The sequence below is a fragment of the Pangasianodon hypophthalmus genome, chromosome 10, assembly GCF_027358585.1.
Source record: "Pangasianodon hypophthalmus isolate fPanHyp1 chromosome 10, fPanHyp1.pri, whole genome shotgun sequence".
In the NCBI taxonomy this organism is placed as follows: domain Eukaryota; kingdom Metazoa; phylum Chordata; class Actinopteri; order Siluriformes; family Pangasiidae; genus Pangasianodon; species Pangasianodon hypophthalmus.
Window position 1 is genome coordinate 29,450,464 of NC_069719.1, and position 15,000 is coordinate 29,465,463.

The window sequence follows — 15,000 nt, forward strand, 5'->3', positions numbered from 1 at the left end:
ATTATGTAACTGAGCTGTTAATAAAATCAGCAGATTAACTGATGAAACCAAATCAAAATCATGATTACAGCAGCTGACCGGCTCAGTCCCAAACACTCAGTCCCAAACACTCCCTATTCACTACTAGTGCACTACAGAGGGTGTACAGAGGGTGAGCCCCCCCCCCCAGAGAGAGAGAGAGAGAGAGAGAGAGAGAGAGAGAGAGAGAATGATCATGTGTTGTAAATGTGATGCTCAGTGGGTTGAATGTCATTGTTACAGTTAGACTCCAGGGGGCGCTGTGGCTCTTTATTCATTCACTGCTGCTCCATAAACATCATTCTGACTCTAAATAGTGTGAAAGCGTCTTACTATAGACAGATTACCACTGCTGGGAGGGGTTTGGGTGATGATGTAATGCAGTGGGAGGGGTTTGGGTGATGATGTAATGCAGTGGGAGGGGTTTTGGTGGTAATGTAATGCAGTGGGAGGGGTTTGGGTGATGATGTAATGCAGTGGGAGGGGTTTGGGTGATGATGTAATGCAGTGGGAGGGGTTTGGGTGATGATGTAATGCAGTGGGAGGGGTTTGGGTGATGATGTAATACAATGGGAGGGGTTTGGGTGATGATGTAATGCAGTGGGAGGGGTTTGGGTGATGATGTAATGCAGTGGGAGGGGTTTTGGTGATGATGTAATGCAGTGGGAGGGGTTTGGGTGATGATGTAATGCAGTGGGAGGGGTTTTGGTGATGATGTAATGCACTGGGAGGGGTTTGGGTGATGATGTAATACAATGGGAGGGGTTTGGGTGATGATGTAATGCAGTGGGAGGGGTTTGGGTGATGATGTAATGCAGTGGGAGGGGTTTGGGTGATGATGTAATGCACTGGGAGGGGTTTGGGTGATGATGTAATGCAGTGGGAGGGGTTTGGGTGATGATGTAATGCAGTGGGAGGGGTTTGGGTGATGATATAATGCAGTGGGAGGGGTTTGGGTGGTGATTTAATGCAGTGGGAGGGGTTTGGGTGATGATGTAATGCAGTGGGAGGGGTTTGGGTGATGATGTAATGCAGTGGGAGGGGTTTGGGTGATGATTTAATGCAGTGGGAGGGGTTTGGGTGATGATTTAATGCAGTGGGAGGGGTTTTGGTGGTAATGTAATGTATTGGGAGGAGTTTGGGTGATGATTTAATGCAGTGGGAGGGGTTTGGGTGATGATGTAATGCAGTGGGAGGGGTTTGGGTGATGATGTAATGCAGTGGGAGGGGTTTGGGTGATGATGTAATGCAGTGGGAGGGGTTTTGGTGGTGATGTAATGCAGTGGGAGGGGTTTTGGTGGTGATGTAATGTATTGGGAGGGGTTTGGGTGATGATTTAATGCAGTGGGAGGGGTTTGGGTGATGATGTAATGCAGTGGGAGGGGTTTTGGTGATGATGTAATGCAGTGGGAGGGGTTTTGGTGATGATGTAATGCAGTGGGAGGGGTTTTGGTGATGAAGGTGATGAAGTCCTCACAGACATGAACTGACGGGGTGTGAACAGGGTCAGGGCGAGTTTCAGAGGGTTTAATCATGTTCCACTAATCCTGCTCTTATGTTGGTTTTAGGGGTGTAGCTGCAGGACACGAAATGCCCCGAGTGACAGGAAATGCCCCGAGTGACAGGAAATGCCCCGAGTGACAGGAAATGCCCCGAGCAGGGAACCCCAAAGGAAGCTCACTTAAGTCCAGAGAAGGTGTAGCGGGATTGCTCAGTGAAATAAAATTAGTCAGAAAGCGTCGTGCATTTTTATGCCTGAATCTTCTGTGGGCTATTTTATAGTTTTATACACACACACACACACACACACACACACACCACTTTACATCAGCTTTACTACATACTATAATCACTATAATTGTGTGTGAGTGTGTGTATAGGACTGTTTTAGAGGAAGTGAGTGTAAGATCAAAGCGCAGTGTAATTGTGGGTCGTTCCCATTTGGTTTATTCCTAATGAGCACTAACGAGCGTGTGGAGTTTACATCAGAGAGTCGCTTAAAGCATAAACACACACACGCACACACACACGCACACACACACGCACACACCCAAACAAACAATTACTGTCTTTGATTTTTCTGTGTAGTGTGTGTATGAGAGAGAGAGAAATGAAATGCTCTGTAGTGTGTATTCCTCTCTGTACGCTATTCCTCTAAATTAGTGTCATATGCACTAATATACACTAGTATACACTAATGTACACTAATATACACTAATTTACACTAATGTACACTAATATACACTAATTTACACTAATGTACACTAATATACACTAATGTACACTAATGTACACTAATGTACACTAATATACACTAATGTACACTAATGTACACTAATGTACACTAATTTACACTAATGTACACTAATGTACACTAATTTACACTAATGTACACTAATGTACACTAATATACACTAATGTACACTAATGTACACTAATGTACACTAATTTACACTAATGTACACTAATGTACACTAATATACACTAATTTACACTAATGTACACTAATGTACACTAATGTACACTAATATACACTAATGTACACTAATGTACACTAATATACACTAATTTACACTAATATACACTAATGTACACTAATATACACTAATGTACACTAATGTACACTAATACAGTAGTGTACTGGGAGGAGGTGTGTGTTCAGTCAGGGGTTAAGGGTTTAGGGGTTTAGTGTTTAGTGTTTAGGGGGTTAGTGTTTAGGGGATTAGTGTTTAGGGGTTAGTGTTTAGGGGGTTAGTGTTTAGGGGATTAGTGTTTAGGGGTTAGTGTTTAGGGGGTTAGTGTTTAGGGGTTAGTGTTTAGGGGGTTAGTGTTTAGGGTTTAGTGTTTAGGGTTTAGTGTTTAGGGGTTAGTGTTTAGGGTTTAGTGTTTAGTGTTTAGGGGGTTAGTGTTTAGGGGTTAGTGTTTAGGGGTTAGTGTTTAGGGTTTAGTGTTTAGGGGGTTAGTGTTTAGGGGGTTAGTGTTTAGGGGTTAGTGTTTAGGGTTTAGTGTTTAGGGGGTTAGTGTTTAGGGGGTTAGTGTTTAGGGGTTAGTGTTTAGGGGATTAGTGTTTAGGAGATTAGTGTTTAGGGTTTAGTGTTTAGGGGGTTAGTGTTTAGGGGTTAGTGTTTAGGGGGTTAGTGTTTAGGGTTTAGTGTTTAGGGTTTAGTGTTTAGGGGGTTAGTGTTTAGGGGTTAGTGTTTAGGGTTTAGTGTTTAGGGGGTTAGTGTTTAGGGGGTTAGTGTTTAGGGGTTAGTGTTTAGGGGATTAGTGTTTAGGAGATTAGTGTTTAGGAGATATGGACGGCTCGGATCGTGAGCTGCTGGAAAGTGAAGGTGTAGGAGACGGAGCTGATCCTCTCACTGCTCCGACTCTTTAACTTCCTTTTAACACCGTTAGTATTAACCCTTTCCTCCAGTTTATTTCTGTCCTTTTCATTTTCACATGCTGTGTGTGTGTGTGTGTGTGTGTGTGTGTATGTGTGTGAGTAAAATGTGTTAAAGATGTCATAACTCACATAAATGCTCTTTGCTGAGAGTCACGGTTTCTCTGAACTCTGCGCTGTTTTCACTCGTAGCTGTGAATAACTTTAATAAACACGTCATCATTCACTGGCTGTCAGCTGTATGTGTTATTATATTATATTATATTCCACACACTCTTTATGTTATTATCGTGTGTGTGTGTGTGTGTGTGAACTCTGTGACCTGTAGGCATGTAAAAGGATGATGGATCCATGCTATTATTCAGTGTTATTATTAAGAGCAGTACAGCAGGATGTTAACAGTGTTCCTGGTCCTGAACACATCACACACACACACACACACACACACACACACACACACACACACACACACACACGCACACACACACACTGCACACACACACATACACACACACTGTGTATTTATTTGTGAAAATTAATAATCCAGTAAATCTGAGCTGAGTGCAGGAACGAGGAGAAGAAGAAACCAGACACACAGCAGTTTCAGTACGCGGTGAGAAAAATGTCCTTCAGAATGATAATTATGATATAATACGGCTTAGTGCCGGGACAGAAAACATCAAAAACTTTCCACACCTGCTTTATCAGATATCAATATTTTATAATTATTATTAAATATAAGCTTACAGACGCTCTAAACTTTAACTCTGTGTGACTGTTACACAGAGTAACACAATAAAAATAAAGCAGCCTGTTGAGGATATTTTTCTCCTCCACTTCGACGCTTACGGTAATGTTACGTAAATGACATAAATAAAGCTAAATGTTATTAGCGCTTATAGTCAAGGTCACAGCTTTTTTTCCTGGAGATTTTAACTAACCTACGCTTCTTTAGCTGCATTTCTTTTCCTGTTATGACCTTGTCACTTGTTAGTAGCAGGTCTTTGTCCTCGCTCGTCTCCTCTCTCCTCCCTGTTTATCATCATCGATCCGTTCCCTTCTGCACGCTCGCGGCTTAGCGCTCTCCTCTGACGCCCTCCTGAACCCTGAAAGCCAATTCCACCCTCTCACCGCTGACTCCAGTCCTCGCTTTGTGCTCCAGTTAATTGGGTTCAGAGCGTCGAGTCGATCAGCGTCCTTCTTTTGCTGCAGTTTTACCTGTAACGTGGACATATGATGGATAACAGCGCTTAGCTAAACACCAGAGTAAATAAATTCGCTTTTAAATCACGCCTCACTGCACTACGTTCTTACACTAACTTTACAATCCAAACATGTTACAGTATTATAGCATTCAGTCACACACACACACACACACACACACACACCAGAGAGAAACTTAATCCCTGAACACAATCCTCCAGATAAAACAGACACGGAAAAAGGTTTGCGTCCTGCCTGAAGTGTGTGTGGTGATTTGGACCCGAGCTCGAGAGCTGAGTGATGAGTCCTGATGTGAGTTCAGGTCTCGACTCCATCCGTGTGCATGATTTATGTGTTTACAAAGTTAATTCCCAATTTTGTTGACTAACGGTGATGATTTTCTGTGTCAGATCTGATAAATGTGCCGTCTGAGTTTAAAGCTGCAGTGTGTAATGTTCAAAAAACATTTCTATACCTTAGAAAAACTAAATTTGCAATATCATCATCTAGTGCATGTCACTAGTTTCTTCATTTAAAGCTTACCTTTTTTTCTGGCCCAGAAATGAGTCCCGTCCCTTTTTCCTTAAAAGGCATCTCACAAGGCAAAAACGTAATATTTTCACACTCAAAATCCAGAACATTAGAACAGCAGTCAGTGTTTCTACGGTTTGTTCAGCTTATTAAAATTAATAAGAGATCCTCATTAATTTATTGGAAGTTTTCTCAATTTATTACAGATACATTTTTGCAGAGTGGGCGGGGCGAGTTGAGGTGAAGGTGAAGGTGAAGGCATGTCAGCAGAGGGCTCTAAACATTACTCACTGCTCCTTTAAATAAAAAACACATAAACCACTATATGAAATGATACTGCAGTTCAGGCGCTGTTATTAGACACTTCAGTCCCACACACTGCACTCAGCACACACGGGTTCTTTATATTGTTACGGGTTCTTATCTTCTTAAAAGGGTTCCAGTTTGGAGCCCTCTCTGTTGGGAAACTCTTTGGGGTTGAAAGGTTCCTTAAGGGATCTAAGAGTGTAGAGTGTAGTGTTGTCTGTGTCCTGAGCTCAGATCTGTGTGTGATGAATCCCGCTCGCTCCACGCGGCGCTGAGGGAGCGGGTCATTAGGTGTTTGTGCTGGAACTCCGTCGTGCCTCAGCAGCTTTCTCATTTTCAGGATTAGTGACTATCGGCCCTTCTTCACTCCTCTGCGTGATGGTTTTTTAACCGTGACACGTCTGATTTGGTTTACAGCCGGCTTTAATCCCTGGACTGGAGCTAATAAGAGGCAGGAAGAAGGCGTGTGTTTGATCTGTGGACCAGGTTTCATGGTGAAAAAGAAGAAATAAATTAAATGACATCATTAGAGAGAACCTGAGACTGTGGTGTGTTTCTGTATTACATGCTGTGAAGCTTTTATGCAGAACACTACAGAAACACTGCTGTTTCCTCCACTGTAGCGCTACAGTGCATGAGGGTGAATAATAATAATAATAATAATAATAATAATAATGACAATAATAATAATAATAACATTGAATAGTGCAGTATTGTAGAAGTGATTAAGGCTCGCTCCAGTACAGGAGCATTAAGGGGATGTTTAAAGGTGAAATCAGTGATGTGAACAGACAGACAGAGTTGCAGGTTCGCCAAGTGCTTCCCAAAAAGTATAAACTAGAAAGGAATATAAGCAAAAAGGAATAGTAAAAGAAGAATTAAAGAGAAATGAAAGACAGGAGAGCAGTATAACAGTCGGGTTTCAGTTCTTTGCTGTTGGAACTGTTCAGATTTTGGGTTTCAGTCTCCATGTGGGTTTTAAACAGACTTTGAGCTGGAGGTTTCTGCTGGATCTGGCAACCCTGCAGCACTTTACAGACTCGAGCAGCTGGAGTGTGACAGAGAGACACTGATTAAACCCACGCTGTCCAACACACACACACACACACACACACCCATGTTGTCCTTTATGAGCTCAGTGAGGTTAATATTGATCTACACACTCGTGTAATGGAGCTGGCGAGGAGTTCACTCTGATCCCACCGACATGCCGAGGAGTGAACAATCACATTAACAGATGATTAGCGTCGCAGATTAACGACTAGCCTTCAGCTCTCAGCAATTACTACATTATTACATATAGACACTTTTTTATCTGCACTTCTAGTGTACACGTGATGTTTATTTACTCACATTCACTCGCGTGTTTCTCATCTCAGACGTCTAATCAGACACAGCTAGCTAGCTATATAACTCCAGATAATAATAGCAAACAGAACATACAGGAAGTGATAAAAACAACTGCATCTTAAATGGATTAAGCTAGTTCACTAACTAATGCTAGTTAGTAAAGGTAAAGCTAGCTAGCTGGTTAAAAACTAACACCTCACAGTAACAATATTTTGTTATAAATATCATATAACTGTACATCATCACATGCAGCGTGCTGTGCGCAAGATACTCAGTTATCTAGGATAACCTACTAGGATTTTAGCTTAGATATAAACATAGTTATAAACATAAACATATTTAGCTTAACTAGCTAAATAATAACTAGTAACGGTATTTTGAAGCGTCCATGATGTCGGAGTCACACGTGATGAATATCGCTGTGTATAAAAATGTGATTATTTATAGTGTGCTGTGCTTTTAGATTAATATCTTACTTGGTTTCTAGAATCTCAGCTTATATACAAACACAGTTAGCTAACTAACGATTAGCTAACTAATGCTAATTAATGCTAGCTCATGGAACAGGGATCGTGATTGAGTTAAAGAATCCACAATATTACGTAAATAATTTTTATAACAAACTTATATACTGTAGTGTGTGTTTATATACTAAATCATTAGGTATGTCTCGTTAGCTTGTTAGCTTTGGAGCTTAGCTACAGTCACGGCTAGCCTTTATAGCCTCTTTGGAAACGACAAATTAGCCTTTTTAGCTAGCAAAATAATGCTAATTCTTTCTGATGAAAGATGTTTGCCACATTTTTGCATGATAATTGTTTAACTCATTATAAGCACATGCTGAGTCCAACAATATGTGTATTTATGAAGATTTGGTGGTTACACACACACTCACACACACACACACACACACACACACACATGCAGGATGTTAATTACAGTGTGTGTGCTAATGTTTAATCCTCACACTGCTGTGTCGGGTTTTATCCTGATGTTTGTGTTTTATTTACATAAAATTACCTGTAATATCTCATTATAAAAACATGTCATGTACACAATTACACACACACACACACAGATCCAATTAAGAGTGAACAGAGAGTTGAATTTAGATTTTTTGTTAAGCCCCCTGAGGCTAATATGTGAACCAATTAGCTTAGCAAAACAGAGGATATTTAATTAAACAGGAGGTGAAATGAGTGAGCGAGTGTGAATATTACCCATAATGCTCAGAGGCATTAGTGTGAGAAAGGGCGTGGCTCACAAACACCATCATCAGTCCACTGAGGTTGTGTGTTTATCCTGCTCAGTGCATTATGGGTAGTGTACCAACTAGGGTACATCATATGAATGCTAACGACTCGCAGTGCATTGTGGGATTTAGTGAGAGTTGATGGTCTGACCTGAGCGTGACCTCAGTATAAATCCAGCCGCAGCGCAGCGCCGTCCCTTTGCTGCCTTTTATCTCGCCGTAATGACATCACACCCTTAATGAGAGGGAAGTGGACTCGCGGGGACGCCAATCACAAACATCAGAGCACAGGCTCAGACTTTGATCGTCCTCACGTTTATTCCTCGCCAACATGACGCCTCGGAGTGATGCGCCGCCACTGAACACTCAGACGTTTATGACTCTCGGGGTTGCCAGATCTGTCAAAAGCAAACTGAGCTCACTGCAAAACAAGATGCAAAACACTAAACAAATCTAAACCAAACGAAAACTCAAACCAAGTGTTTAGATTTAGATTTTAGCCATTAGACGGTATTTCCTCATTACACTGTCAGGAGTTCGGATCAGTCAGTAAGATCTTTACTCGCACCCCGTAACCACACTCCAGGGGTCGCATTCAGAATCAGTGACTGCAGTCTTAAAGTTACATCAGGGAACGTTCCTGTATTCAGAGTCGGGTTACGCAGCTCCTTTAAACCCGAAAAAACATGAGACGTCAGTGTAATATGTGTGTAATATGATGTATCATAAAGTAAAAGACCATTTAAAAAGTAAACATATAAACACTAATATGATGATATCTGTTAATGAGAAGATTTTGTGAGAGTTGAAATAAATCTTACAGGCGTCTCGTATATCACCAGTATATTACTGCATGAGTAGAGCTAGCTTTAATTATCACATTAATCACTGGTTTAATTTAACAAAATATCTTCCACACCTATTATTCAGCAGCTCATAGAATAGCACTTGATCCAGCACATCCTGTTATTTTACAGTTTATTTTTTATATCGTGCTCCAGCAGCAACTTAATGATGCCACAAGACACTAAATCATCATGAAATCGTGATTTTATCCGTCAGAAATTCACTCCTCGAGATAAGCAATGCCTCTGAGTAAAATCTCCTCCGATATCCTCCATGTGAATAAAAATACCTCTTTAATAGTGTTGTCATGTGGTAGCTGTTTAACTCAGTGACTCCACCTTTATTACTTTATTATTATTAAGCCTGACCTGCGTAGCAGCAGTATCCGAGTGTGGGCGGGGCTTGGTATCAGTCACCTGGACCCTCTGCTGCAAGGTGTTTAATGTCGTCCTGTTCGAAAATGAAAATCTGAGCAGGAATAAGGAAAACTGAAAACCTCATCAGTGTGAACTGGAGAAAAACAATCAGCGCAATAAAGGAATAAAGAGCGGCTGTGAAAAAAAAAAAAACATCACTTATCTAACATCAAGCTAACACCCAGGTAATTAATTTATATCAGATGATGGTTAGACTTCTCTCATCATATATTATCAATTTCACTATAGTTAAAGAAGTCCAGTGTGTCAGAAGCTCATAATTCACCACATGACAATGAGGTTTAATGAGTAGGAAAGTAATGAGGCTGTAGCTGCTTTAAACACGGCGCTAAACAAGGCGGTGAGATCTGGAAGCACATTACGCTGCGTCACTCTGGGCTATAAAGTGTAAAGCATCAATAAAACATTACACTCTTCTCATCAGAGCCGTGTCTTCCTTTAATCACGTTTCTCTTCTCTCTCAGCGTAATTGGGTTTTCAGGGCACATTGTGACTTTTCATCTTCAGAATTCAGCCAGATTAATGTTTAATGCGTATTATTTCACAACATCTTTAATTCATAGCTCCTCTTTTCACTTAGCATTTTTCTACAGGTCGCGTTCTTCAGCAGCACCTGAGCGTTTAGCGACCCGTTACCCTGAACGTCACGTTAATATGATAAATTCTCCTGATTGATAAAGTTGACAATTTAGTGCTCTGATTTGTTCACTTAATTAACGCCGTTTTAAATGTAATGCCTTTATTTCAGAAGCAGGTTTTTTCATATGCACACAGGATAATAGGGAGAGTCACACCAGTAATATATTTTTATTTTATATCTTTATTTTCAGGTGATTTTTTCACATTTGTGTCCAACAATGGCCGGTATTCAGAGTTGTGTTCTTCTCTCAGTGAGGATTTAATACTGAAATTACGCACATCAGTATTCAGAACTCAGACGTAACTACTGACTTAAACACTATCCAGTAACGTGAGAGTTATGCACGTGGGGTTACACGTGATTCTGACATTTATGGTTTTTCAGGTTTAAAGCTGAGTGTTTGTGTTTAAAGGAGGATTTAAAATCTAGATGCTATTGAAAAACCCCATCTTAGACGCTCCTACTAAAGAAAAATCTGGCAACCTCGGAGGCGTGAACTTCACGCAGGTGAATTTAATCATCTGAATGTGGAGCTCAGAAAAACCGGCTGTGTAACTCGTATCTGAATACCAGGAACTTTCTTCACGTAAACACTGATGTGACTCTAAATATGGCTCTATATCGTATATGCGATACGTTTGCAGCCATACACCCAGTTTATTATTTTTAGATTTATAAAAGCTGTTTTTACATCTCACACAGCACTGCCTCAGTAACTCGATCTTTATAAGAATTCAGCCTGTGTGAGAACACACACAGCACTGCGCGGCCGAGCTCGAGCCCGGTTTTTAATAATTAATCAGGAGTGATTAGTGTGAAGCAGATGGAGAAAAGACAATCTCTTTATTCACGTCTGCAGAAAGGCAAAGGGCAAAAGTGTAGCAGCTCATAAATCATCACCGATCGTTAATTTATGTTCCTAAAACCTGTGCTTAAAACAAACTGGGCTTTGTGCTCATGGAGCTCCAGCAGATGCTGCTTTTTCTTTCAGACGACTAAGAGCTTCATCAGGTATCGAACACAGATTATAAATTATACAGCGCACGCAAGATTTACGGCTCCAAACGAACTTAATGAACTCTTCAGTTGAGTTCAGTTTTATTTGTTCAGCACTTTTAACAATAGACATTTTCACAAAGACTAACTGCTCGAGCTCACACTCACCACAAGTCCAGCGATCTCTGCTACTTCCTTACAAGCTTTACTTTTCTTCACAATGTCTCTGTGCACATTTAATGATGATGAGAGGTCGTATATGACAGAATAAGATGAAACCACGCTCATAAGTTTTTCTTCCTTTTTTGCATGTGAGAACTCATTCTAGACGATTGTTTGGATTTATCACTTTACAGCATCATCACTAATTTGAATACAATTGTGAACATTTCATTTCAAATGTTACTGAAATCTCAGCTCTTGTGTTGAACACGTAAAAATCACTGTGTTATCTCTCGCTAATGTGAATGTAGTGTTAACACACGCACTAATTCTGATGAGCTGCTGTTGAGATGTGAACTTATTTCTTAATTAAATTGCAATCATTTGACGGATTGTAGTAAAACTGGACAGTTAGTTTTAGTGCCCTGCAGCTCTCAGACCGCTGCTCTGTTTCATTTGTCATGTAATAATTTATTTTACAGATGATGATGATGAAGGTCACTGCTGCTGTATAAAATAAATCTAGATGTGATGAGTGTGTTTTAGAGTGTGTGAGATAAAACATTTGAAATAGAGCAGGTAGTGGATTTTATTTCCAGCTCAGTCCACTCGTTCTCTCCTCTCCAGATGTTTTAGTGCTGAGGTGCGTTTCTTTCTTTTCTCTGAACGGGAAAGTCATCAGTGTGGGTCCTGAAGGACACACCAGAATCTCCACACTGTCCATAAATTACACTTCTGCAGCTCTGTGTGTGTGTGTGTGTGTGTGAGAGAGAGTCTCTTGCACTTTTCGAAACAGGATTTTTCTGGGATTTTTCTGGGATGTACATTGACTGTTGAGTTGTTGGAGTGTATTACTCGGTGTGCGTTGGAGAGTATTACTCGGTGTGTGTTGGAGAGTATTACTCGGTGTTGGAGAGTATTACTCGGTGTGTGTTGGAGAGTATTACTCAGTGTGTGTTGGAGAGTATTACTCAGTGTTGGAGAGTATTACTCGGTGTGTGTGGGAGAGTATTACTCGGTGTGTGTTGGAGAGTATTACTCAGTGTGTGTTGGAGAGTATTACTCAGTGTTGGAGAGTATTACTCGGTGTGTGTTGGAGAGTATTACTCGGTGTGCGTTGGAGAGTATTACTCGGTGTGCGTTGGAGAGTATTACTCGGTGTGCGTTGGAGAGTATTACTCGGTGTGTGTTGGAGAGTATTACTCGGTGTGTGATGGAGTGTATTACTCGGTGTGTGTGGGAGTGTATTACTCGGTGTGTGTGGGAGAGTATTACTCGGTGTGTGTTGGAGAGTATTACTCGGTGTGTGATGGAGTGTATTACTCGGTGTGCGTTGGAGAGTATTACTCGGTGTGCGTTGGAGAGTATTACTCGGTGTGCGTTGGAGAGTATTACTCGGTGTGTGTTGGAGAGTATTACTCGGTGTGTGATGGAGTGTATTACTCGGTGTGTGTTGGAGAGTATTACTCGGTGTGCGTGGGAGAGTATTACTCGGTGTGCGTTGGAGAGTATTACTCGGTGTGTGTTGGAGAGTATTACTCAGTGTGTGTTGGAGAGTATTACTCAGTGTGTGATGGAGTGTATTACTCAGTGTGTGTGGGAGAGTATTACTCAGTGTGTGTGGGAGAGTATTACTCGGTGTGCGTTGGAGAGTATTACTCAGTGTGTGATGGAGTGTATTACTCAGTGTGTGTGGGAGAGTATTACTCAGTGTGTGTGGGAGAGTATTACTCGGTGTGTGATGGAGTGTATTACTCGGTGTGTGTGGGAGTGTATTACTCGGTGTGCGTTGGAGAGTATTACTCGGTGTGCGTTGGAGAGTATTACTCGGTGTGTGTTGGAGAGTATTACTCGGTGTGTGTGGGAGAGTATTACTCGGTGTGTGTGGGAGTGTATTACTCGGTGTGCGTTGGAGAGTATTACTCGGTGTGCGTTGGAGAGTATTACGCGGTGTGTGTTGGAGAGTATTACTCGGTGTGTGTTGGAGAGTATTACTCGGTGTGTGTGGGAGAGTATTACTCGGTGTGTGTGGGAGAGTATTACTCGGTGTGTGTGGGAGTGTATTACTCGGTGTGTGTGGGAGAGTATTACTCGGTGTGTGTTGGAGAGTATTACTCGGTGTGTGATGGAGTGTATTACTCGGTGTGTGTGGGAGTGTATTACTCGGTGTGCGTTGGAGAGTATTACTCGGTGTGCGTTGGAGAGTATTACTCGGTGTGTGTTGGAGAGTATTACTCGGTGTGTGTGGGAGTGTATTACTCGGTGTGCGTTGGAGAGTATTACTCGGTGTGCGTTGGAGAGTATTACGCGGTGTGTGTTGGAGAGTATTACTCGGTGTGTGTGGGAGAGTATTACTCGGTGTGTGTTGGAGAGTATTACTCGGTGTGTGTTGGAGAGTATTACTCGGTGTGCGTTGGAGAGTATTACTCGGTGTGCGTGGGAGAGTATTACTCGGTGTGCGTTGGAGAGTATTACTCGGTGTGCGTTGGAGAGTATTACTCGGTGTGTGTGGGAGAGTATTACTCGGTGTGTGTTGGAGAGTATTACTCGGTGTGTGTTGGAGAGTATTACTCGGTGTGTGTTGGAGAGTATTACTCGGTGTGTGTGGGAGAGTATTACTCGGTGTGTGTGGGAGTGTATTACTCGGTGTGTGTGGGAGAGTATTACTCGGTGTGTGTTGGAGAGTATTACTCGGTGTTGGAGAGTATTACTCGGTGTGTGTTGGAGAGTATTACTCGGTGTGTGTGGGAGAGTATTACTCGGTGTGTGTTGGAGAGTATTACTCGGTGTGTGTTGGAGAGTATTACTCGGTGTGCGTGGGAGAGTATTACTCGGTGTGTGTTGGAGAGTATTACTCGGTGTTGGAGAGTATTACTCGGTGTGCGTTGGAGAGTATTACTCGGTGTGTGTTGGAGTGTATTACTCGGTGTGTGATGGAGAGTATTACTCGGTGTGTGTGGGAGAGTATTACTCGGTGTGCGTTGGAGAGTATTACTCGGTGTGTGTGGGAGAGTATTACTCGGTGTGCGTTGGAGAGTATTACTCGGTGTGTGATGGAGTGTATTACTCGGTGTGTGTGGGAGAGTATTACTCGGTGTGTGTTGGAGAGTATTACTCGGTGTGTGTTGGAGTGTATTACTCGGTGTGTGTGGGAGAGTATTACTCGGTGTGTGTTGGAGAGTATTACTCGGTGTTGGAGAGTATTACTCGGTGTGTGTGGGAGAGTATTACTCGGTGTGTGTGGGAGAGTATTACTCGGTGTGTGTGGGAGAGTATTACTCGGTGTGTGTGGGAGAGTATTACTCGGTGTGTGTTGGAGAGTATTACGCGGTGTGTGTTGGAGAGTATTACTCGGTGTGTGTGGGAGAGTATTACTCGGTGTGTGTGGGAGAGTATTACTCGGTGTGTGTGGGAGAGTATTACTCGGTGTGTGTGGGAGAGTATTACTCGGTGTGTGTTGGAGAGTATTACTCGGTGTGTGTTGGAGAGTATTACTCGGTGTGCGTGGGAGAGTATTACGCGGTGTGCGTTGGAGTGTATTACTCGGTGTGTGTGGGAGTGTATTACTCGGTGTGTGTTGGAGAGTATTACTCGGTGTGTGTTGGAGAGTATTACTCGGTGTGTGTTGGAGAGTATTACGCAGTGTGTGTTGGAGAGTATTACTCGGTGTGTGTTGGAGAGTATTACTCGGTGTGTGTTGGAGAGTATTACGCAGTGTGTGTTGGAGAGTATTACTCGGTGTGCGTTGGAGAGTATTACTCGGTGTGCGTTGGAGAGTATTACTCGGTGTGCGTTGGAGAGTATTACTCGGTGTGCGTTGGAGAGTATTACTCGGTGTGCGTTGGAGAGTATTACTCGGTGTGCGTGGGAGAGTATT

General features: G+C 42.1%; 1 protein-coding gene across 2 annotated transcripts in view; it reads left to right on the forward strand.

Moving 5' to 3' along the window:
* The window catches only part of smyd3 (SET and MYND domain containing 3), a 53,977-nt gene that overhangs the window by 350 nt on the left and 38,627 nt on the right, over window positions 1-15,000 (forward strand). The window lies entirely within an intron of this gene.